Below are 24,147 nucleotides of genomic sequence, written 5' to 3' on the forward strand. Positions count from 1 at the left end.
TATATATATATGTATTGTGTATGTATGTATATATGAACATACACTCCCAGTCTGTAGCTAAATAGAAGGTATGTGTTTTAACTGACAATCAAATTTATAAATTAATTTAAGATTAGAACTGCTTGGGACTATGGAACACAGAACAATGCAAGTATAGGTCAAATTGTGAAAAGAAAGCTCCTAACCAAAGAGAGAGAGAGAGAGAGAGAGAGAGAGAGAGAGAGAGAGAGAGAGATGCAAACACATCTTATTCCTAAGGAAACTAGATTTCTTTCCTTTGCTTCTTACTTTGAGAAACTAACACTATTTTTTTTTCCAGAAGACAAGTTCCTTGAAAGGGAGAAGAGAGATGCACTTTGTCACCATGGTCTCCCAGGACCTTGCTGGGAGCATCTTCTTGGGAACTCAGGAAAATTCTCTCCCATCAGGGATTTATTTTTTTTTTCTAGTTGCCAGCATCCACGGAAGCTGCTGTGGCTCTTGTGACTCAGAAAAGCCAGCTACGGGTCCCTTATTCCACACTTCCATTTTTCAATCAATTTTATCTCAGCTTAAACTGACCACGGCCGATGACCCAGACACCAGACTCAAAGGTGGCTGCTGAAGGAGGGAGTGAAGGAAAAAATCAAAACAAAACTGAGTTGGTTCTTTGTTTCTATATTCATTTTGCTACTAATTATTGTGTCATAACATGGCTAAAAATACTTTGGGGCCATCCCAGGCAGTATTGGGAGTTGAAGAAAGTATATGAACATACTGAGCTCAATCACCATGGGTCACCTGTAGAGAAAGGTGGCCTTGCAGGTTTCCTGAAGTGCTGTCTTCTGGGCTGATTCACTTTTGAAGGTGTTCAGCTCCGATCTCTGTCTTTTCTTACTTCTTTTCCTCTTTCTTTTTTCTTTTCTTTCTTTCCTTCCTTCCTTCCTTCCTTCCTTCCTTCCTTCCTTCCTTCCTTCCTTTCTTCTTGGGAGTTGGGAGGGGTTTCAAGACAGGGTTTCACTGTGTAGTTCTGGCTGTCCTGGAATTAGCCCTATAGACCAGGCTGGCATCCAGTTTAGATCTTTGCCTGCCTCTGCCTCTAGAGTGCTGGGATTCAAGGTGTGCGCCACCAAGCCTGGCTTAGCTTCAGTTTCTTATCTTGACACCCCAAGGGCATCATGTTCCCAGCTCTGTCTTTTTATTTGTCTTTGCTACCTTTCTCACTGGTCCATCTCAAATCATGCCATTTGCACTCCTGAAAGTGTGGACAGATGGGCAGAACACAGGGATAGTCAGGCCCCAGGTAAATAAAGTGTTTCTTTCCAGGGTATCAAGTTATGTATATAAGGAGGTGGGAATCTTTCTTAGCAGCATTTAAACAGTTTATACGTTACTATAAACACTGATGCATTATGAAATAGAATGTAACACACATATATATGTGTAAGAGTTTGTGTCAGATAAAGCATACATCATGTCTTGCTGGTGAAAGGTCAGTTTTAGAGTTGGAGGAGATGGCTCAGTGGCTCAAACTCCTCCCTGGCAAGTGTAAGCACCAGAGTTCAGATCCCCAGAACCCATGTGACTGCCATGGGAGCCCACCTGCAATTCCAACCTCAGAAGGCAGAGGACGGGAACGCCAGAGCAAGCTGGCTAACAAGACTAGCTGTATCTGCAAGTTCTAGTTTTGGTGGAGAGACCTTGTCAATGAATACTGTAGAACAACAGGGATGGTTCCCACACACAGGCAAACATGCACCACACACACACATACACACACGACTAGAAAAAACAAAAACAAGAAGACAAGTCGGTGTGAGCTATACTCCATGGCTATAGCTAATTGCACATGTAGTGATGAAGACTTCAATATAGAATTTGAGAAGTATGCATTTATTCCTTGGGACTATAGCTATCTTTAAATGACCAAGGGTCAAGAGTCACAACAACCATTGAGAAGTTAGGGAGTTTACCACTACTACTGATTGAGGGCTCCTTGACATCAGAGCCTGTGGCTATGAGATGACATCAGTCCCTCCTTCATATTCCTACCTATCCCAAAAGAGCTGCTATAGTTCCTGGTCTCAAGTCTGTGTTCCAGGCAAATTAAGAAAAAACAAACAAACAAGACAGAGTCTCATTAGCCTCATATATCACATTTTTATTAAGGCAAAGTGCAAGTCTTCTCCAAGGCCCCAGGATACCACTAATTCTCACTGAGCACAGCTGGCACGTGAAAGGGGGAAGATAATCCCAAATCAATCAATCACCCAGGGCTGAGCAAAGGGTCTGCCACCCCAAACCATCTCCACCGTAAGAAAAACAAACCCCAGAGTCCAGCTAACAAATGGGAAAGGCTCTTTTTCGTGGCCCCTCCTAGGCGGTCGGCTGTGCGAAGATGAAGCTGAATATCTCCTTCCCAGCCACCGGCTGCCAGAAACTCATTGAAGTGGACAATGAACGCAAGCTTCGGACCTTCTATGAGAAGCGCATGGCCACGGAAGTGGCTGCCGAGGCCCTGGGTGAAGAGTGGAAGGGTCACGTGGTCCGAATCAGTGGCAGCAATGACAAACAAGGTTTTCCCATGAAACAAGGTGTCCTGACCCATGTCAGAGTGCGCCTGCTGTTGAGTAAGGGGCATTCTTGTTATAGACCAAGGAGAACCGGAGAGAAGAAGCGTAAATCTGTCCGAGGATGCACTGTGGATGCCGATCTGAGTGTTCTCAACTTGGTTATTGTAAAAAAAGGAGAGAAGGATATTCCTGGACAGACAGATACTACTGTGCCTCGTTGGTTGGGACCTAAAAGGGCTAGCAGAACCCGAAAACTTTTTAATCTTTCTAAAGAAGATGATGTCCGCCAGTACGTTGTCAGAAAGCCTTTAAACAAAGAAGATAAGAAGCCCAGGACCAAGGCACCCAAGATTCAGCGTCTTGTGACTCCGCGTGTTCTGCAACACAATCGCCAGCATATTGCTCTGAAAAAGCAATGAACAAAGAAAAACAAGGAGGAGGCTGCAGAATATGCTAAACTTTTGGCCAAGAGAATGAAGGAAGCCAAAGAAAAGCGCCAGGAACAGATTGCCAAGAGGCGAAGGCTGTCCTCGCTGAGAGCTTCTACTTCTAAGTCTGAGTCCAGTCAAGAATAAGTTTGTAAGGGTAACAAATAAATGATCAGACCTTGAAAAAAAAAAATGGGAAAGGACCAGACCCTGGGAAAGCACTGCGGCAGCATCTTCCCAGCTCACCAGCGTGATTCTCCGGTTAACCCTCCAGCTGACACACAGTAGGGACCCACCAAAATTGCTTGTAGGGGAGCAGAGCCGAGGCGTGGCGCAGCACACACAAGCTCTAGAAAGGGTCCTCCCACCCACTGGGAAACAGCAGTAGCATAGGAATGTTCCTGCCTATCCAAACTCAGAGCCAGCTCAAGTGGCCAAGGCAGCTCTCTATTAGATGCAAAGCCCATTTCCACCCACCCCAGGGAAAGGGTGGCTCTCTGAGAAGGAGTGATGGAGGACCCAAGCTTCCCGACACTCAGAAAGTGTGAAAATCTCCACCCAGTCCAACAGTTAGCCTTCATTAGCTCTTGTTCATACTGAAAGCAGAACTGAGAATGGCCTCTAACCACATTCTCAACAGTTGTCTAGACAGTTATTTTGGAGCAGGTAACAACCCCTTGTAAATGGCCAAAGCTGGGCCTAAGCATCTTAGATAGAAGCTCGCCGAGTTTTTCCCTCCAGTCACTGTTGCAGCGGCAGCAGAGCAAACAGCTTGCCGGCTGCTCTGACTTCCCACCCAAGGGACTGGGAGGCGCTCCATGGTTCTTCTCCAGGGCTGCCCCTTCCCCTCCCTTCTGCATAGAAAAGGCACAAACAGGGCCAAGGAAAGAGAGACTTGCTCTGGAGAAGGAAAACCCAGGAGGCCTCATCCAACTCAAAAACAGTAAAGGAATGGGGAGAGGCCCGAGGCCTATACCGCAGGGGTGTTTCTGCCATCCTCCGACATTTCTGGATCATTTCCTAACACTTGGAAAAGAGGTTGGGATATTTAAAACTTTTTGTGGCTGGGAGGCTGGAAGGATTACATCTGTAAATCATAGATCTTAACCTTTTTGTTCTATGTCCCCCCTCCCCCCCCCCCCCCCCCCGTGTATTTAAAATGGTTGACCACTGTAAGGAATGCTGTCTCTTTAAGGCTTAAGTTTTATGTCCCTTAAGAAAGAAGTTTGTAAAAGAGGATGGAAGTTTCTTTATATCCTTAATACCTGAAAGGTTTAAAAGCCTTTCCTATAACACTTCTAGGTGATTGGATTTTGTGTTGGCTGAGAATCTCCTGGGTCTGGCGACAGGCCGGTCAATATTTACTAAAGGCAAACTCGACAACTGTGCTCAGCCAGGTGGAAGAAACAATGCCGGCCTCTGAGAAACTGTGAGCCTTTCACACCACGGCAGAGATAGTAAAATCTCGTGCTAACCACAGGGCTGTGTCTCGCAGATCTATCTAAGATTGGTTCAGAGGGGTCAGCCTGGGTGGCTTAGCTACCTGCAGTTGGACACGTCGTGGCAGCAGGGGGTGGGGTGGAGGTTCACTGTTCACTTCAAGGCAGGAGGCAGAATGTGGGCAGGAAGTGGCTAGAGCTAAGAGTCCCCCAAGGACTTCCCACCAGTGACCTTGTTTCCTCCGGACAGTTCACACCTCCCAAAGTTCTTAGAGCCTCCCCGAAGGTCATGACCTGCTGGAGACTGATCTTCACGTCCAGACCATGATGATTCGTGACTACTTTAGTCAAGATAATGGCAGAAGCAATGGCTTATGGCTAGCAAGGTCAGGTCATAGAAGGCATCACATGACTTCTGCCTGGTTCCCTGGGACACCCATTTCTAGAGCCCCAAACCACCATATAAATCCAATTGCCCTTAGGCAACTAGATTACGAGGAAGCCACGTGCAGAAGCTGAAGTCACACAAAGGCACTGTAGTTAATAACTGCATAGTCTGCTCACCAACCTCCGGGTGTTTCCAGATCCTGAACACTACAGTCAGCTTTAGCCATTCGTTTCCCGAAATGAGGCCCCAGACCTCATGGAGCTATTCCATGCCAGGCCCCCCTTCTTCATCTCACTTCTCACACACAGGATTCATGCGGTATAAGAAACCTAATGTTATTTCCCAGTTCTAAGTTGAAGGCTGACTTTGCAAAGAAAGAATGGGTTGAAGTTGGACAAGCACCATGAGCACACACTTACATTCTGAGAAGCCTGAACGTGGGGCTCACGTGGGAACAGTCTAGCAGATGGGGACGATTAGCAGGGATTAATGCTCTTCTTCATATCTTTGTTTCCTGGACTCCTTACAGTGAGTTCATATCACTAAACAGGAAGAAATTAAAGTGGCTTGAAGGTGGTCATGCTCAAAGATGTCGTTTGTGATTCCATTTGCGAGCCGTGAAGGTCTTGTAATGACGGTTGAGATCTGGTTGCAAAGGAGGTTGTCTGGGCTTAGAGCTCAGACCACCGTCGCTTTGGACATGGAAGTGGGCAGTGGCTGCGTGGCAGCATAGGGAGGGGAGGAGGTAGACGGGCAATGATGGAGGTAGTAGTGACCCCTGAAGGACATCTTTCCTGTGACAAGCCAAGGGACTAGTCTGCACCCCGACTTGGTTGATGGCGGTCCTCTGTACCACAGAGTCGGTTGTATGAGCTGCGGGCGTCACCTTCAGCGCCTAGCAAAGGTGCTGACATGGAGTGTGTCGCTAGAGCACAGCTTTTCCCTCCAGCTGCAGTCCTGCCAAGACCATAAGCGCGAACCTCGGTGTGACAAAGGAGGCCTTGGCCCTCGTGAATGGCCACACTGTAGAAACAGGAGAGCAGGGACACATGAAAAGGGAGAAACTGAAAAGACCGAACCTTGTGACTTGCACAGAAAGAAATTGTGTTTGAATGGGGCCAAGAGTTATAGGCCTGGTTTCTACGGAAACCTTGAAAGCAAATAGTGCACCAGGGAGGGAGGCCCTCGGTGAGCCCAGAAGTTCCCAGCCATGGAGTCAGTGCTTCCCCGAAGCAGCAGCTGCCCGCTTCTACTGAGTATTCACAGCGGGAGCCCAGGTACAGTGGGCACTGAGACAGTGGCTGGAGACCCAGAGACCAGGCAGGAGGTGGGTGACAGTGCTCGCGGTCACACTGAGTGGAGGTCTTCCAGCACATTGCCACTCCTGTTCTTAAACATGTCTCTCAGTTGAACTTTACTCCTTACCTGGGTCTCACGTTTTTTATTTTTTATTTTTTGGTTTTTTTTGAGACAGGGTTTCTCTGTAACTTTGAAGCCTGTACCAGCTCTTGTAGAACTCACAGAGATCCACCTGCCTCTGCCTCCCGAGTGCTGTGTTAAAGGCCTGCGCCACCACCACCCAGCCTGGGTTTCATTTTCATAAGACTGCAAAATGAGAGCATGAAATCATAATTGCCTCCAGCCAACACCTATATTCTTCCTCCCACAAAAGGAAGCATCAATTCCCAAGCACCTTTGGAGCATACTCTATGCCTGGTGCAGGTCCCTCTGCTTCACCTTGCCCTGTGCTCAGGATGATAGCCTTCTCCATTTTATATGTCTCACCAGCCTTTTCTGGGCCACACACACACACACACACACAAACCTGACTCTTACCATGCTTCATCTTATGTTGACTCCCATATCCAGTGCCTGAGGTTCTGGGCACACCCTTCTCTATACACACAGACACACAGACACACACAGACACACACAGACACACAGACACACACACACACACACACACACACTGGTGTTAGGCCTCTCCTCCAAATGACTATATTTAACCCCACAAATAAAGTTATCTTTGCTCCCTATCTAACAGAACAAATTTGATAAATCAAATGCAAAAGTGTGAGGTAGACCGATGGCTTCTCAATTCATAGAAAAAAGGAGAAGGAGAGAAGCAGACTGGGACCAAATCCCAGCAAGGGCTGTGGGAGTGGCACCAAGGAGCTTCAGTGGTCTCGGGGGCCAAGACCACACAGCAAGGCCTTTCCAGAAATGACGGATGTGGACCATTTCAAGTTTTGTAGCAAGACCAGGTTGGTAGGAGAAGGCAGCTGTTGACCAACACGTCTTTCCTTCCTCCACAATGAGTCACTAGCTGGGTGGGGGTGGGGTCATTTTCAGGCATCTCTCCTCCTAGATCTAGCCGTGTGTGCGTGTGTGTGTGTGTGTGTGTGTGTGTGTATGTGTGTTTCTCAGTGCAGAGTGAGAGGAGATGTCCCAATTTCTGCTTTACCCTTAACACAACGCATGTGTATTTCAGTCTCCCCTTCACCTGGTCCTTAACTTCAAGTGACGATAACACCCTATGACAGGGGTGGTAGGAATTTTGGATTTCTAAGTGGCCAATCTACTCTGAACCACTCACGTTCACTGGTTAATTTTAATAAAATTGTGTGGCTTATTTGATGAGTAAAATCCAAAACAGACATGGGTTGTATAAAGTTAAAAGTATAAAGCTGGGGCCAGGTGCTGGTAGCACATGTCTTTAATCCCAGCCCTTGGGAGGCAGAGGCAAGTGGATCTCTGTGAGTTTGAAGCCAACCTGGTCTAGAGAGCAAGTACCAGGACAGGCTCCAAAGCTACACAGAGAAACTATTTTGAAGAACAACAACAACAACAAAAGTATAAAGTTGCTTTTTGTCCTGCCTGACCCCAACTTTGTCTGCTGACAAATTCAAGACCCTACAGCTTCATACATGGCTCTCTAAAGAGATTTATAAAGTTTTAGATATACAGGATGGTGTGTCTTAAAAAAACATGTTATAGAATATTAGCATGAACATTTACAGATGTGAAAATACATACTTTTTCTTTTTCAAAATTATTTTCTTATATTCCAGTTTTTAACATACAGCTTCATTTTTATCAACAAATGCTTTAAAATTACAAAGAACATTGACATATACACCATCTCTAATTATCTCTTTGTTCCAGAAATCCTGGTACAAAATAGCCTAGAGAAATATCAATGTGAATGTGCAAGGGATGTGTAGGCTTAAATTATGTGTCGATTTTCGAAATGAAACAGATAACTTACAAATTTATATTCCTATAAACATTTATAACTTTATTTCCAGAGCTGTCAAAACTCTGTGTGTAGTGTGTGCATGTGTATGTGTGTTGTAGAAGACATGTGTGCATGCATACATGCAGGTGCACTAGCCTTTGTGGGCAGGTGTGGAGGTCAAAGGTTGGTGTCCATCATTATTTCTGAGACAAGATCTCTCACTGAGCCTGAAGCTTACCATTTCAGGTAGGCCGAGTGGCCAGTGAGCCCCCAGAAACCACCTGTCTTCCCCCCAGTACAGGGGTACAAGTGTGCAATACTCTATGCTCATCTTTTTGACATAGTGCTAAGGAGTCAAGTTTGGGTTTTCATGCTTTAGCAAAAAACACATCATGGAGCTCTTGTCCCAGTCCTGTGTCACGTCTTTTGATACTGAGATGTGACTCTGCCATCTACAGATAGGTTAGACCATGTGATTGCTAGCACTAATTATCACTTTGATAGCATCCAGACTCACTTGGAAGACAGGTCTCTAAGCGCGCCTGTGGGAAGTTATCTTGATTGCTTACACAATGTGGAAAGACCCGCCCTGTTTACTGTTTGAATGTAGGAATGTTGGGTTGAATTTATTCCATCACAGTTTTTTTCCATTATAACTATTATCTTCCAAAACAGTTGCAGAACACTATATTTGGGAAAGTGATTATTAAATAAGATCATACCACTTTTTGTGAAAGTACAAATTCAAAGTAGTGAAATCTGCCAATCTGCTACATTTTACAAAAACCCATGTTCCGTCATCATTTATTTCTCAGCTGGGAATGGTTAGTGTTATCACATAGCACACTATTCATCTTTCAGCACATAAACACAATGCTGTGCTCTGAGGATGAAGACGTGGGTGCCTCTTCTGGAGCTGCACTATTTCAATATGCCTCTGCACACTGACCCTGGAACTATGGAAACTGGAATTTCTGTGCATCCAGCTTCTAAGTAGAGAGAGAGAGAGAGAGAGAGAGAGAGAGAGAGAGAGAGAGAGAGAGAGAGAGAGAAAGTCTCTGTACAGTCAGAATGCCTAAAACAAAATAAATGGTCATTCCTTGAGGCAGTCTTACATAGAACTTCTAGATCCAAGATGGAATTTCCTACATAAACTGCAAAAGCTTGAAGAATTTGTACTAAAAGAGGCACACAACCACACGTGTGCTTCCATGTACACAGAACATCTCTACAGACAACCTAGAGCCATTGTAGAGGAACCTGAAGGATATGGGTCAGGAATAGACCTACTTTCCACCATGTAATGTTTCATGCTCTGAATTTCCTATCATCTGAAGCTATGGCATCAATAATCTTGCAGGCCAGGAGAATAACGAGAAACAGCCCTATTCAATACAAAGCAATAGTACGATGGGGATGGGGACTCTTAAACTCCCAAGTGCAATCAATATAAATTGAGAGTTCTATTTGACATGGCAGCCTTTAAACTTTTCTGCTCCTCTGATTCTTTCTGCAGGACAGACTTCTAGAAGAATTGCTACATGGAGCAGAAGGATGCTTCCCCAGTGATTCCCCTAATACCGATTCCTGTGATCATGCTGTTACCTGGTGATAGGGAGCTAGGTTGCATGGAATTGAAGTTGCCAAGCAAGTGAGTTTGAAACTTGCTGTTCATCCTGAATTATCCAAGTCGACCAAACAGAATCACCACTTATAGGCCAGGAGAGTCAAGATCAGAAGAGTGCATTGTGAGACACCCTTCACCTGCCTTTGCTGGCTTTGAAGATGGAAGGTGGCCATGAACCAAACTGGAAAATGTAAGGAGATTTATTTTCCCATGATCCTGCAGTATGAGGGTAGCCTGACCAACACCTTCATTTCAGTCCAGTGGGACCTAGACCTGACTTCTGGCCTCTAAAACTAGAAAACAATCAATTATGTTTGTGATATTTTAAGCCATGGAGCATGGAGTAATTTGCTACAACAGCAGTTAAAAGCTAATATTCTGTATCAAAAATTACTCATCTATACAGCTAAAAATGTAGAAAAAATTTATGCTTCCAATAATAAGAAAATAGAAAGTGATCAATGTCACATATGAGTAAATATATGTAATCAAAAGATACTTGGTTTTTAAATTTGAGGAATATTGATGAGAAAACATGAAATTAAAAACCAAACATGCATACAAATATATACATATATAATCTCTCTCTCTCTCTCACACACACACACACACACACGCACATGCAGACACACACATACACACACAAAATCTGCTAATCAGAGTTTTGCTTCAGAAAAGATGAGCCCCTCAAGCTGTTTCAAACAGAAAGGGTAATATTAAAAAAAAATCAATCCACATAGGATTGTGGGAAACTGATCCTGTAGGAATGGTTCTAGGGTTGTAGCTGCCTTTACTTGAATGAAAAAAGATGGAGGGTTGGGGAGAGTCACCAGCCTGAGGACATACATTGGACAAGGAGTAGAGATGAGGTGTCCCTGCTTCCAAAGTCCCTTGCATAGGCACCACAGTGTAGGCACTGGCATTTAAGTTTAACCACTACATTTTTCAGCCTTCATGTTTGTAAGATATTGTTTTTAAAAAGCCAAGAGAAAAACTCAAGAATACATCCCTCATTAAGAACAAAGGCTCTGAGGTGAGAGTATACACTAAAGCCACCTCTACCTCACTTCTTCCTATTATGACCTTCTGTAAATCATCTCATTCTTAGTACCCAACAGCAGCAGTGAGTGATATTCCCTCTCCCAAAGGATGTCTGAGGATTAAATAGACACTGGAGGTCATGTACTCGGCAGGTGTGTGTGTGTGTGTGTGTGTGTGTGTGTGTGTGAGAGAGAGAGAGAGAGAGAGAGAGAGAGAGAGAGAGAGAGAGAGAGCACAAAACAGCTTTACACCAGAGTGACTGTTTTATTTTTTTTACCTCACCTTTCTGTACTTACCAAGTGTTACTTACCATGCATTAATTTTCTCATTAAAAAATGGGCTGGAGAGATGAATCATGGTTAAGAGCACTGACTGCTCTTCCAGAGGCCCTGGGTTCAATTCCCAGGACCCACATGGCAGCTAACACTGTCCCTAACTCCAAGACCTTCACACATACATGCATGGAGGCAAAATACCAATGCAAATAAAATAAAAGTAAAGAAATTACCTTTTAAAAATTCCATTTAGAACAATCTAAACAGGATGTTAACTTTACCCCTCCAAATCAAATTATCATGATCTGATGAAAAAATATTAAATTTTAAAACTCGTTGCCCCTGTCAGTTTAGTTTCTGTCACTCAGAAATCCACTTCCTGTTAAGAAGACTAATAAAGAATGGATAATCTTCACATTAAAGTCAAGAGTCCAAAGGCCCTAAGTATTTTGTTTTTAAACCATTAGTATATCTACACAGTAGACATAACTGTCATTCTGTTGCATTAAAGAGCATTGTCAAGGCTTGACAATAAGACAGTATCCCCAAAAGTTCTGGAGCATAAAATAAAACATTTATGATAATTAAAGAGGGGGTAGAAATCTTCAGTGAATTTGATCAGCAAGCTTGACCCTTGACCGGTGCTATCTAAACACAGGCACCCTTAGTGATGGCTGCGCTTCAGCTTGGTCCTTTTAGGACCATGAATTTTCCTGAAGGGATCTATGTGACAATTTGTCACTCAATGCCCAGTTTTCCTTTGGAATGAGCAGCTGTGGATTCTGGTGGCAGAGTATGAATACAAGACTAGTGCTGTTTTCATTGTCCCTTATTGCACGTGGAAATCAGCTTCAGAGTGTCACCCAGTGTTGCAAGGAGGCTGCTTGTTTGTCCCGGCCTCCCAGAACTGAAATAACCACACAGAAATTCTTTTAATTAAATCACTGGTTGGCCCATTAGCTCTAGCTTCTTATTGGCTAACTCTTACATCTTAATTTAACCCATTTCTCTTAATCTGTGTATCATTATGAGGTTGTGGCTTACCAGCAAAGTTCCAGCATGTCTATCTTTGGCAGTGGGTCCATGGTGTCTCTCTCCACCTCCTCTTCTTCCCAGCATTCCATTTACTTTTCCCTGCCTAGTTCTGTTCCCCTATAGCTCTGCTATAGGCCCAAAGCAGTTCCTTTATTAACCAATGAAAGCAACACATTGACAGAAGGACCTCCTACACCAACCCAGTGATAGAGTTTATAATGGCCACCACCCTTTTTCAACCAGTTCTAAAACTTCTATACCATCTGTCAGGTCTTGTTTCAAGCCATGAGCAAGTCTATAGGTTGCAAATACATTTATCAGAAACTGGCAATGGTACGCACTGTACTTCAGCTGAGTTTGTTTCATTCATCCACTTCCTACATCAAACTACCATTTTTGTTTTTTATTTGCTTAGTTTTTTGTTTTGTTTTTCTCTTCTCTGAAGGAAAAAATCAGCCAAACACATGACCTTCCAGGGTCATCAGTTTAAAGCTCAATAGGAAGTTATTATACTGCTATTCTCAAATTCTACACTCAAGAGTAAAGGAAGGAAGACCATTAATTTAGTGAGCACTGGCGATAAGGATCAAGCAGGAAATGACTTCTCACATGATGTCATCCAGGGCCGAGTAGGAGGAGAAGCAGGTGGGGCACGTCCTTTGTCTGATCTCTAACAGAGCTGCCCCAGCCTTCTGACCCTAAGATGCCATCGTGGAGATAATGAAATTGTAAGTCACCTTGGTACAGGTTGTCCTGCTGTTGACTGTGATGGAGAAACTACTCTACACAGCCAGCAAGAAGGAGTGGGGAAAGAAGAAGGGAATGAAAGAGGAAGGAAGAACTTCCTTTAGTCGAACTTCCTTCAGCTGTAGATGCTGATTATTTCCAAGACTTTTATATTCTGAGTAAATAAGCTTGTGGTGTTTTGTTGTTGTTTGTGAAGAGAGGGGTCTTCTTTGTGATAGTTGGTAGGGTTGTTGTTGTTTTGAGACAAGTTCTTATAATACAGCCCACTGGCCTGAAACTCCATCCTCTTTCCTCAGCCTCCTGAGTACTGAAGTTAGGAGCATGTGAATTACCATGCCCCACTCTGGGTATCATTTTGTTGTTGTTGTTCTTAAGACAAGGTCCATTTATTGCAGGCTGAACCCAAAGTCACTAAGTAGCCAAGGCTGGACTCAAAGTCTCTAAGGAGCCAAGGCTGTCCTTGAGCTTCTGATCCTTCTTCCCACCTCTTACCTCTTACATACCTGGGTCACAGGCATGCACCAATAGAACCACCTCAATTTTAATATGGTTATTTCTAGCTTAGAGATTATTAAGGGTGATATTCAGTGTAAATCAGTCAGGTGTCTTTGGTATTAGGCATGAGAGCACAGGAGAAAAGTAAATTGGGCTCAAATTCTAGTTTGTGACTAGACAGTTATGGAACCTTCTTCATCTACAAAATAGGTCAATTAGTATCTAACCCGCAAGGTTTGGGTGAGTACCATACAGGCATAGACAGGTTTAATAAGGATGGCACTCAAATGCTTACAGTAACCTCCTCCTGTGACTACTTAGAAGAGAACACTTTAAAAGATTTTAAAAGATAAAAAATTTTGTCATATATATATAAAGTTACTAAAGTTCATGATATATATATATATATATATATATATATATATATGCATGCAATCCCCTTTAAGTCTGTAGCTAAGTAATATTAAGTGAATTAACGCTGCTGTACAACCAACGGCCAGCCTCTTCCAAAGATGAAATCCTAAAGATCTCTGCCCATCAACAACTCACTCCCATGCTCTTGACCTCCAGCCCCAGCAATTACTAGCTTGCTTTCTGCACCTATGGATTTGACCAGTCTTGCTACCTTATGTTACCTGCTGAAACCATGTGATTGGCTTATTTCAAACAGTCTATTTTTGAGACTACTTTTGGAGGTTTCATAAAATTTTGTACTCAGACAAAAGACTGGTTTACTATGCTCTATATTGCATAATCATCTAACTGTTTGCCTACAAGCATAGACATTTCCAGAATAAAGGTGGCTCATTGTCACAGGAAAACACATAGCTGCAATGGAAGAATTCTATACAAATGTAATCAACTCTTAATCACTCACTGTGTATTGGCAGTCATGTCTTAGTCCTTTTAATAATTTGTGAATTCCTGGATGTCAGGGAATGCCTGGTATGAATAAGGTGTATATTAACTATGAATGTACCAATCACTAAATTTAAAAAATCAATTTATTTTTTAGTATGTCTTGCTAGCCAAAAAAAATTATCATGAAATGTTCCCTAATCTTTGATTCCGTATGTCTTTACTCACTGGCTGTTGATACTCATACCACGTGTACTTAAATAAATGTTAACCTAAGCAAAACACAGTCCTTTGAAAGACAAACACAGTTGGCTTTTAAATCCTGGATATATCTGTGCTCCATCAGCTTTTAGGGAAATGGAGTTGTCAGGTTTTATTAGTTTTTATATTCTGGGGTACTAAATTCCTTTTAACAGTACAACCGACAATGAATCAACGCATTAAAATGGTCAGGCTGGAAGGTGATAGGACTAGGGCTTGCATATAGTGGTGGTCAACCTCTAGACCTTCATGAAGGCAACTGAAAACTTTGTTCAAAACTTCCACAGTTCTGCAAGTTCATTTCTAGTTAATTTATTTTTACAGAGCTCGTCATACAAACATTCAAGGATATATGATTATGGTAAACTGAATAATGCCACCCAAACAAAGATGTTTACGTACTAAATCTGAGAACCTGTGAATCCATTACATTCAGGCAGAAGACAACAAAGGCTGCACCAGCAATAAGGGTTGCCAACCAGTTTATGTTACTAGGAATCTCCTAGATTATACCTATTGGGCCCAATGTAGTCCCAAGGGTCTTCTAAATGTGAACAAGGATGACGGAAGGGACTGTGTCACAGTGAATCAAAAGAGGAAAGACTCAGCCTGGTGTAGGGGCCCACAGAACTGGGTCCACTCCACCTTGACTAAAGAGCAGAGAGTTTAAGCCTACTCTTGCTCTTTCAAGGTTATTGACAAGAAGTCTGACTCAAGGAGTGGCTACAAACAAGATATCTTGACCTAGAGTGTGGTTACTTGATGTTTTGGGTATTGAGTGGCTCACAGAGGTGGATCCATTCCCCTTGACCAAAGGTCAGAGAATTCAAGCCTATTCCTGCTCCTTCAAGAATAAGACAGGAGGTTTGACCCAGGAGGATGCTTGATCTAAAGTGTGGTTGTTGCCTGTCTTGCCTTAACAACAGAATGCTTAACTCAAGATATAGTTGCTTGATGTTTAAGGTATTGAAGCAGGTAATTGCTCTGTTTGTTCTCTGTATCCTGTTAAAGTAGTCTTTTGCCTTCTCCCCGCCTTTTTGACTGGGGTATATAAACATATGGAAAATAAACACAGGAAATTCATTATTCACTGGATTGCCCTCCTGGTTTCTTCGTCCCTGTTCATATATGTTCATATATATATATATATATCCCTCCTATCTAATATTTCTAATCCGCATGCCTGGAACATGTGAACCCCATCAAAGCTGGACCCTGACAGCCTGGCCTGTCAAGATGGGAGAGTTCTGTTGCCAAGAAATGAAGGCAGCATCATGGTGCTACAGAAGGCAGAGCAAGAGACTCTCTTTTGCAGTTTCCAAAGAGGAGTACAATCTTGTTGACATCTTGGCCTCCATTATATCTACTCTGGTCTTGTGACATCCAGAACTATTAACACATTTTTGTGTGTTTACGAAACTAAATTTGTGATGATTTGTTATAGCAACAGTAGGCAGCTAAGGTAATGAGTAAAGCTGTTCACTGTAACATCATTTATAACAACAACAACACAAAAACCATTGGTAAGCAACTGTAATAGTTGACTCCTATTGTCCTATTGTCCTAACAAAGACTCGGGCCTAGGTGTTTTGTAAGAAAACAGTTTTAGAGGATGAATATCCAAGTTTGGACCACCCTGTCTGCTCAGCTGCTGGTGAGAGACTGATGATAAATGGTATCCCAATGGCAGGAACAGGTGTAGGAGAGATCACAGGGTTAAACAAGAAGCCAGAGAAAGCGTTAGAGCTAGGCTCACTCTCCTCATAACAACTGCACTCATGAGAACCAGTTGCTTCTAAGAACTATGGCATGCCTTTTCGGAGATGGTTTACGCACCTTCTACTGGACCTCACTCATCTCTTACAGGTTCCACCATTTGCAACACCACCACAGTGAGGGCTGAGCCTCTAACACACCCCAGCCACAACTGAACCACAGTAGTGGTCGGAACACCCACCCACAGGAGCCTGGTACAGCATTGTGCTATGACAATCGATACTGAGGACTGTGGACTTTGCCCAAGAGAGAAGGCAACTCTTTTTGTTAACCAGTTTGACTCAGAAGTGGGGGGCAGGGAGGGAGAAGGCCACTGAGCTTTTAAATCATTCTGCTTGGAACTACATGGCAAATTAAACCTAACAGTGAAACTGTAGAACTTCTGAATCAACCGCTCTTGATTTTAGTCTTATAAATCAATATGCCAGGTACTGTGCTAAACACTAGAAAAGAAAGAGCAAAAACCCTACATGAATAGAGGGGAAGGATTTAGGGAAGAGGTTATATGAAGTATGACGAATGTCAAAGCAGAGTAAAAGCACTGGGAACAAGGGGCGGGACACCTAACCAAGTAAGGCTGGGAAGATGGGACAGGAAGAGCTACCAATGGGAGATAAACCCCAACCCAAAGGAGGAGCAGGATCCAGCCAGACAAAGAGGACTTGGCAGGTCAGTACAGCAGAGGAAACAACTTACAAAAGGCCAGCTGGCATGAGCTCTGATGTGGCGAGGTGGGTGGGGTAGCACAAGGAGACCAGGAAGTTCTACAAAGCTGCATGAAGGACCTGTACGTAATTAACTTCATAAAACCTCCCGGCCCTTAGTCGTCCACCTTCATAATAAGAGAAGCACAGAACCTCCCACTGGGGGAGGGTAAGAGAACTTTCCAGTATCTTGAGTCCTGAAAAAAGATGATCCAACTCTTGGAAATCTCTGTCTTCCTGGCTATGTCTACTCGCGCCCTCCAAATCCCCACTTGCCAAGCAAGTTAGGGCCAGGCCGCTTCTAGAATACGAAAATCCCAAATGCATCAAAGAACCAGACACAGTTTGTGATGCGTCAAAATCATTCGCAGTTGACAAATCACCTCCTCTGGCCATGAACACAAACTGTAGCACATAACTGTGCTATTCAGAACAGATTACAGACTAGCCCACATTAACTCCCAGCATACTCCAGGCTTTGGTTCTTGGTCATGGAGACAGGTTTATATAATGAATGCTTTCTTCTTCTAATCCCTTCCCTGACTGACTCTTTGTAAGGACTCACCCAGAGGGAACTTTTGAGCTACAGAGAATAAGAAGGTTAAAGTTTGTGGGGCCTGGCCCTGCTCATATTCATTTAAGAAAAGTGAAGCTGAATTCAGAATTATTTGGAGCTTCTTACAGTACAATGATACCTGAGCCCACCCTCAAGATACTGCCTTGATTGGTCTAGGCGGCACATTATTTTTAAAAGACTTTTTATTATTTTAATTATGCATGTAAGCATATGTGTCTGTGTACAGGAGCGCACATGCCTGTGGAAGATGGAGACTTCAGATCCGCCTCAAGCTGGAGTTACTGGCAGTTGTGAACCGCCCAATGTTGGGTTCTAGGAAGTGAACTCAGGTCCTCTATAAGTGCAAGCAGTGTACCATCTTAAACACTGAGGTTTGAAAAGGTCCTGGTGACGTTGTTGTAAAACCTGATTCCAAAAAATGAGCACATCCAAAAGGGTCTGGAGTTTTGTTAGTTCATTAGTAGGTAAGTGATAGTAAAAAAATTGATGAACTGTAAGTACAAAGAGGGGTACAAGGAGCCCCACAAAGGTTCATTTTGGAGGGAACGGGTAGCCTGATAAGCAAGCAAACAGCTGAAGCCTCAATGCTACAAAAAGCTGGGAAACCAATGTCTGTACACTGGGCAGTGGGGAGGAATCCAAGAGAATCCTCTGTCTGTCTAAGTTGGCTAACTCAGTTTGCAATGTCAAGGGACAGCATCCTGACCAGGCAGCGATGAAGTCCTCAGAATCGACAAACAGGCCTGGACCTGCAATGGAGATCCGAGAGCTGACCACAGTTTGGTACCTATAACAACTGGGCAGACTCAATTGCACCCAGAGGCAAGGTTCTCAAGAAACTCAAATGAAAACTGAAAATAAATACGGCACCGGGAAACCTGAGAGGCAGTTTTCTGGGTCAGGGTACTTGGAGACAATGGTGAGGGGGTCCGAGAACTTATAAATAAGATCACCCTCTGAGAGCTGACTTATAAAAGTGGTGCCCAAGAAATCCTATCTAGGGGACTAAATCACTCACTGGGCAAGGCAGTCAAAAAATTACAAAAGAATCAACACAGGCTGGTAGGCACCAGTGATACCTCAGAAGAGACAGGAAGCATGCCCTAGCTTGCCAAGAAACTGGTGACATGGTACACCGGCTTAGGAACTCAGCCCAGCTGCCCTCCGCTTCCCCTCCTACACTCTTGGTCTGGGCCACCCCCACATTTGGAGGGTCACAAAGCTTTCTGCCGGGTCTCCTCCCCTCCTGCCGTCCTTCACAGGCTCGGTGGCCATTGTTCCTGTCACACAAAGCAAATCCTAAGCTTTCCTAGTGAACCCTTCGGGGCTCCCCATCTTATTTAGGAGAAGGGCATATGGATCCTCTTGACAGCTACCTGCCCTCTCTGCTCTTTCCTCACTCGCCCCTAGGCTAGTCTTCCACTCAACCCTGCAAGACTACCCCACCTCACCCGCCCTCCCTCACAAAGCCACACAGACTCCCATGTCCCGCCATCCTTCAATCACGCTAGCTGTGCTCCTGCCCAGGACCCACACGCTGTATGTGGAAGGCAACATCCTGCCTCTGGTTATCCTCGTGGCTCTTTCACCTCTTTCTCTGAGGGTGTGAGTCCTGTCCTGACCAGGTCATCACAAAACCATCCCTCACTACCCATCCTCTCTCTTTTCACGTCCTGTTTTCCCTGTAGCACGGGTCCTCTTCTAAATACCACCACCAGTTTCACTAACAAATTTATCCTCACTCTCCATGCACTAGGATGTACGGTCTGGTCAGTTTCTCTCACTGCTGCGTTCCTGATGCCTGGGACAGAGCCTGGAACACAGCAGGCAGTCACTACGTTGAATGAATGAAGCACTTTCATCGACCCATATCCAGGATCTCTCCACTGTGTAGATAGATGCCTTGGTGAGCATCTGAGCCAATGGTCCACTGGGGTAATGTCCTTGATGAAATGATGGTTTTCCCAGAGCTTGTCTACGGCAGAGAGCGTATTGGTCTGATGTCTTTTATATTAAGTTCCTTTATTAAGTAAGACAAGCAATGTGACAATTGACTGCCTCCCACCACTCCAGCAGCTCTGGTGATGCTGTTCCCCTGGGCCCCCTCTCAGAGGCTTAGCTTCCCTCCTGATTCCTAAAGCCTCTCCCTGGCTCTACACAGCAGCAACTGAGCAGACAAGGATTTGACAGTGAAAACCCAGCAGCCATTCATGAATGGCTTAAAAGGGTGTGATGTGTAAGAGATCTGTCACTCTGCAGGGTCACAAATCTGCATCAGCAGGCTGGCGCACAGCAGCCCGGCAGAACAAAGCGCCTCTGTGGCCAGCCGGCCCACCATTCTCCTGGAAGGCGAACAGAGGTCTGTCTTTGTGAAAGATGGTCCTCACAGGAAGGCAACTGTGTGTGCTAGCAATGCTGGTGCACAGGGCTCAAACATCTCCACTTCATTGGTCCCCTAAAGTGCTTTGAGTATCACTCACCAACCTGGGGAGTCACTTGGGTTTTCTGTGAGCAAGGCTGCCTGTGCCTGCATTTACTGGCTCCTGTGCACCTGGGATCTTAGGCAAGAACAAGACAGGGGCAGAAAAGAAACTTGTCTCTAAGACAAGAACACGACTTCCCTGTCGTTGCATTGGCTCAACCTGGTGCTTTCAGGTGAGAAGACAAATGATTTAGACTGCTTGATGAGCTACGGAATCAGGTGGCCCGTGTTCAAATCCCAGCTCTGCCTCTTTCTAGAACTGTTATTTTCTAGGGGTGACAGTAAGCCCCCAGTTTCCTTGATCACCAAATTGTTAGAAGGAAAAGTCCTATAGATAAAACGTGGATGGGATGGCAGGCAGGAGAATCATGCCCCTAGCAGACACGCCACACAGAGGTGGTAAGAAAAAGTATTATCCCTGGATCCACAGGTAACCACTGGCTAAACGCCATCCTATGACGAAGTGGTAGTGCAGAGAAGGGGCCAGGCACTGAAAGTAACATCACAAAAGGATTCACAGGACAGGAGCCAGGAGGGAATCCGCTTAGAAAGCCAAGTGGATTGCTAATAGTAAGCAAGAGCCCATGGCTTGATCACTGCTGTCTTCAGTTACTTCAAATGTGGTTGGGTCTCAACAAGAGCTAACACAGCAAAGAGATTAGCTTCTTGGTCTCAAAGGCATTGCCACTGGGCTGTAGCTCTACCCACCTCTTTGACATCGCTCTTAAATTTTGCTAGTCCCTCTGTTGACTTCAAATCTTTCGTCCATCTATTTTGAAATACCAGTCGATCATTCAAACATAAAAGATTCAACAAAGCATACAATGAACAGTCTCCCGTCTTTGTCCCACGTCCTTGGCCCCAGAAGCAAACAACGTAACCTTGTTACCAATGTGGGGACATTTATGAAATAATCTACACAGATATAAGCACTTGTTTCACTTGCTGGAGCAGCAAGTGGAATATACTGTTTGTCTCTTATTTCATTTAATTTTCTTAGGAAATTCTATACTGGCATATAGGTCCCATATTTATTTGATACAGGATTTCCTTATGTAGCCCCAGATGGCCTGGTGCTCTGTAGATCAGGCTAGCTTAGAATTTAGCAATCCCTCAGGCCTCTCTGCCTCTTGATTACAGACATCCACCATCATCCTCTTTTTAAAATGACTGACACCTTCATAGGTTTTGGTACTTTAGCTACTGTGGAAGTACATCAGGAGATCATGTCAACGTACGCGTCTGAAAAGGTCAAACTTTCCGAGCATTCTAGACTAACAGCTATCAACATTTCAACAAGCCCCTTGCTCTGGAATCCCAGGTTGTACTTTTCTAAAAGCCTCGTGATTTATCCAAACACATGTATGGAGACCACACAGCCTTAGACAGCACATGCTAGCACCTAGTCACCCCAATGGCTTGAAATAAAATTCACAGATGGGCTAGGTGATAGAAAAAATGGTTTAAAATATTCTGTAGCAAGCAGAGTCAATGTTAGTTTTAGGTTGAGCCTGATTTGCTAAATCCTTGACTATACTTTTTATTAAAAAAGATTTAGTTCCCAAGGTAACTATTTTAAGTAAAAAATAATTTCCTAAAAGAGTCGGGTTGGACAAAAGTAAAGCAAGTACATTATTTGATCTAACCTAATTAATCTACACTAACACTGAATGCAAGGGTGTGTTGCTTTCAAAGTGACACCCAAGCATCAAGAACTTGACTACCCAGAGAAAAGGCACTGACCATCCAAATGCCTATGCGTTTGATGAGGTCAGTCAGGTACTGACACTGAGCGGGTTGTTCCTTTGGGTCTCAAGTTCATACTGTGAAGACGGAGAAAAGCAACTCCAGGGGACCACTACTAATTTGGCAAACCAAAACAGAAAGTCTGAGCTGCCTCCCGCTCTTCCTTCCAGCCTAGAGCTATGGGACAACTTCCTCAGAACACTGGCACTCGGTTCTTAGAAAGCCAGGGACCTGTACCAAAGGGATGAAGGATGAGCAGGACTCCCAACCCCTCCATCGGCTCAGTGGCTGTGAGAGTGGCTGAAATCAGGTTTGCAGGATTCAGACATTGCAACACAGGGTTGTCATCCATGAGACTCAAGTTCAAGAACTGTCCAAGAAAGTTGCAAAAATATCTCATAGTGTCTCGAGTAAGTTTACAATTTTGTTCTGAGACACATTTACAGCTCTCCTGGGCACACAGGACCTGTCGGGTGCGGGTTAGGAACACCTCCTAGCTCAAGGTCATGTGATATCCATCACCTACTTCTAGAATCAATGGTCACTTCCCATGTCTGCTAGAGGACAACTGTAAAATGGCTAAAGGCTCTCCGTGGCAGTCTTAACCAACAGGCCCCCAATGTCGTAAATTTGGAGGCCTACAGAACAACTCGAGGCAGGGATGGCTTAGCCAGCTGTCTGAGGTCATATGGGGTACGAGGAACCTAGGAACTGACCCAGGCCTCTGGCTCCAAAGTGTCATCCTTCTGATGTGCTGGCTCAGCTTGCACAGACGCCTGCCAACCCAGCAACTATGAGAGCCTGAGAGTCATTTCCTGGCGTGAACGAAAATGCGAGGCACAGGGAAAATGTGACCACTTCAACCTCAGAGACCAGTTCCGAGTGGACTAGTGACAAGGCAATATAACGTCCTCTCTCAAGTGGCTCGAGCCCTCTTAAGGGTAACTTCGCAGGGACAGTCTTGTTCTAGATACGTGACATTAATACTTTACCAGTAAGGAGTGATTGTCATCCTCCCTAGGAGAAAAGGAACAAGGCAGACTCTAGATGTTTCTTCTGCATTTTTATGTCATGGCCAAAGAATGCTAGGATTTTTATCCACCCAGCGTTGGGGAGCTTGGAAGGTTTAGAGAAGGTTAAAAAGCAGAGGAACGTCACCAACTGAAACCACTTAAAAGTAATGGCTTGAGCCAGATCCCAGGATAAGTGCCAGTTAGCAGCATCCATTTGTGTGATCTCAGGAAAGGCCTCACTGGGGTTTCAACACAAACACACACACACACACACACACAGAGAGAGGGGGGGGGACGGATGGAATCTTCCTTGGAGGTTTGCTGCGAGGACCATCAGATGCAGCTGCAGCTCATGGTCAGAGGGGCCAGCCATTTCCTCCCTTCCCTTGCAAGGCCTGGGGAGGCTGGGAAGGCTGGGGTGATGAGGGGAGGCGGGTTTAATGTGCAGATTCCACATCCCGAAGGAGTGAATGTAATCTTCAAGGACTGGGACCGGCCAGGTCTTGGCACACAGTCGTTTGACGTGGGCAGGTCTGAGTTTGCCGCTTTCCGGTAACTAGTGGAGACAGTTTGTAAGGGTTTTACTTCCACATCTGTACATTTGGTGCTGGAGCCACGTTAACTATCATGTCAAAGACCTCAGTTTGCTGACAATACTCAGTGAGACCACCTGAAAAGTGAACGGCTTGAAGTTAATCCAATTAAAAGTTCCATGGACAATCCAAGTGGCAAGTACAGTTGAACGCTGAGGATGGAGAGCACGTTCCAGCTTCTCTGTGTCTCGTGTTAGGGAACACTTCCTTAATGAATGGAGAAAACACATCCTGATAAAATTGAGAATGAAGCAACCTGCTTTATCTTTTGAAAGATAAACACATCTGATCCATGCTACTTACTCATAGCATTCTAAAGCAAACAATATCCACCATTTCTCATCTACAATAAATACCCGGGCTGATTTACTCGGTTAACCAAACACAAAGTTGGAAATGAGGGAAGTGGATAACGCCTATGGCAGGCATTAAAGGCTCAGATAAGATGTCTGATTCTGAGAAAATTAAAACCCAAGGGGGTGGGAATGCCTAGCAAGGAACTCAGTAGAGATGGACATGGAAAGATGTTTATATGTCTGATTTGACAAGCTGAAACAGTTTTCAGGTCCGTAGTTATGTAAGACATATTAACAAAATGTAACACCATGAAAAACCAGCATTTGAGAGTCTGTTGTATTGTCAGGAATAAATTCAAGACCATAATAGTACCAGGGACGCCTGGGAAATTCTAACCACTACACTGTTCTAGTCAATGTGATTTGATTTGTGTTTCACTTTCAAATGTGCTTCCCCATTCTGGGTGTGAACTGTGCCTTCAGATACAACCGCCTAGAAAACTATGCATGGTTGTACAACCAGTCTCGCTGCACCATGGCTACAGCCCATAAACAACTCACTGCTTGTGATTAAAA

General features: G+C 44.3%; 1 pseudogene; it reads left to right on the forward strand.

Moving 5' to 3' along the window:
• Positions 1 to 2,248: 2,248 nt before the first annotated feature.
• Positions 2,249 to 4,087, forward strand: LOC126507968 (40S ribosomal protein S6-like; annotated as a pseudogene).
• The last annotated feature ends 20,060 nt before the right edge of the window (positions 4,088 to 24,147 follow it).

The sequence above is a fragment of the Alexandromys fortis genome, unplaced genomic scaffold, assembly GCF_014885135.2.
Source record: "Alexandromys fortis isolate MF-2015 unplaced genomic scaffold, M_Fortis_MF-2015_v1.1 scaffold_73, whole genome shotgun sequence".
Taxonomy (NCBI): domain Eukaryota; kingdom Metazoa; phylum Chordata; class Mammalia; order Rodentia; family Cricetidae; genus Alexandromys; species Alexandromys fortis.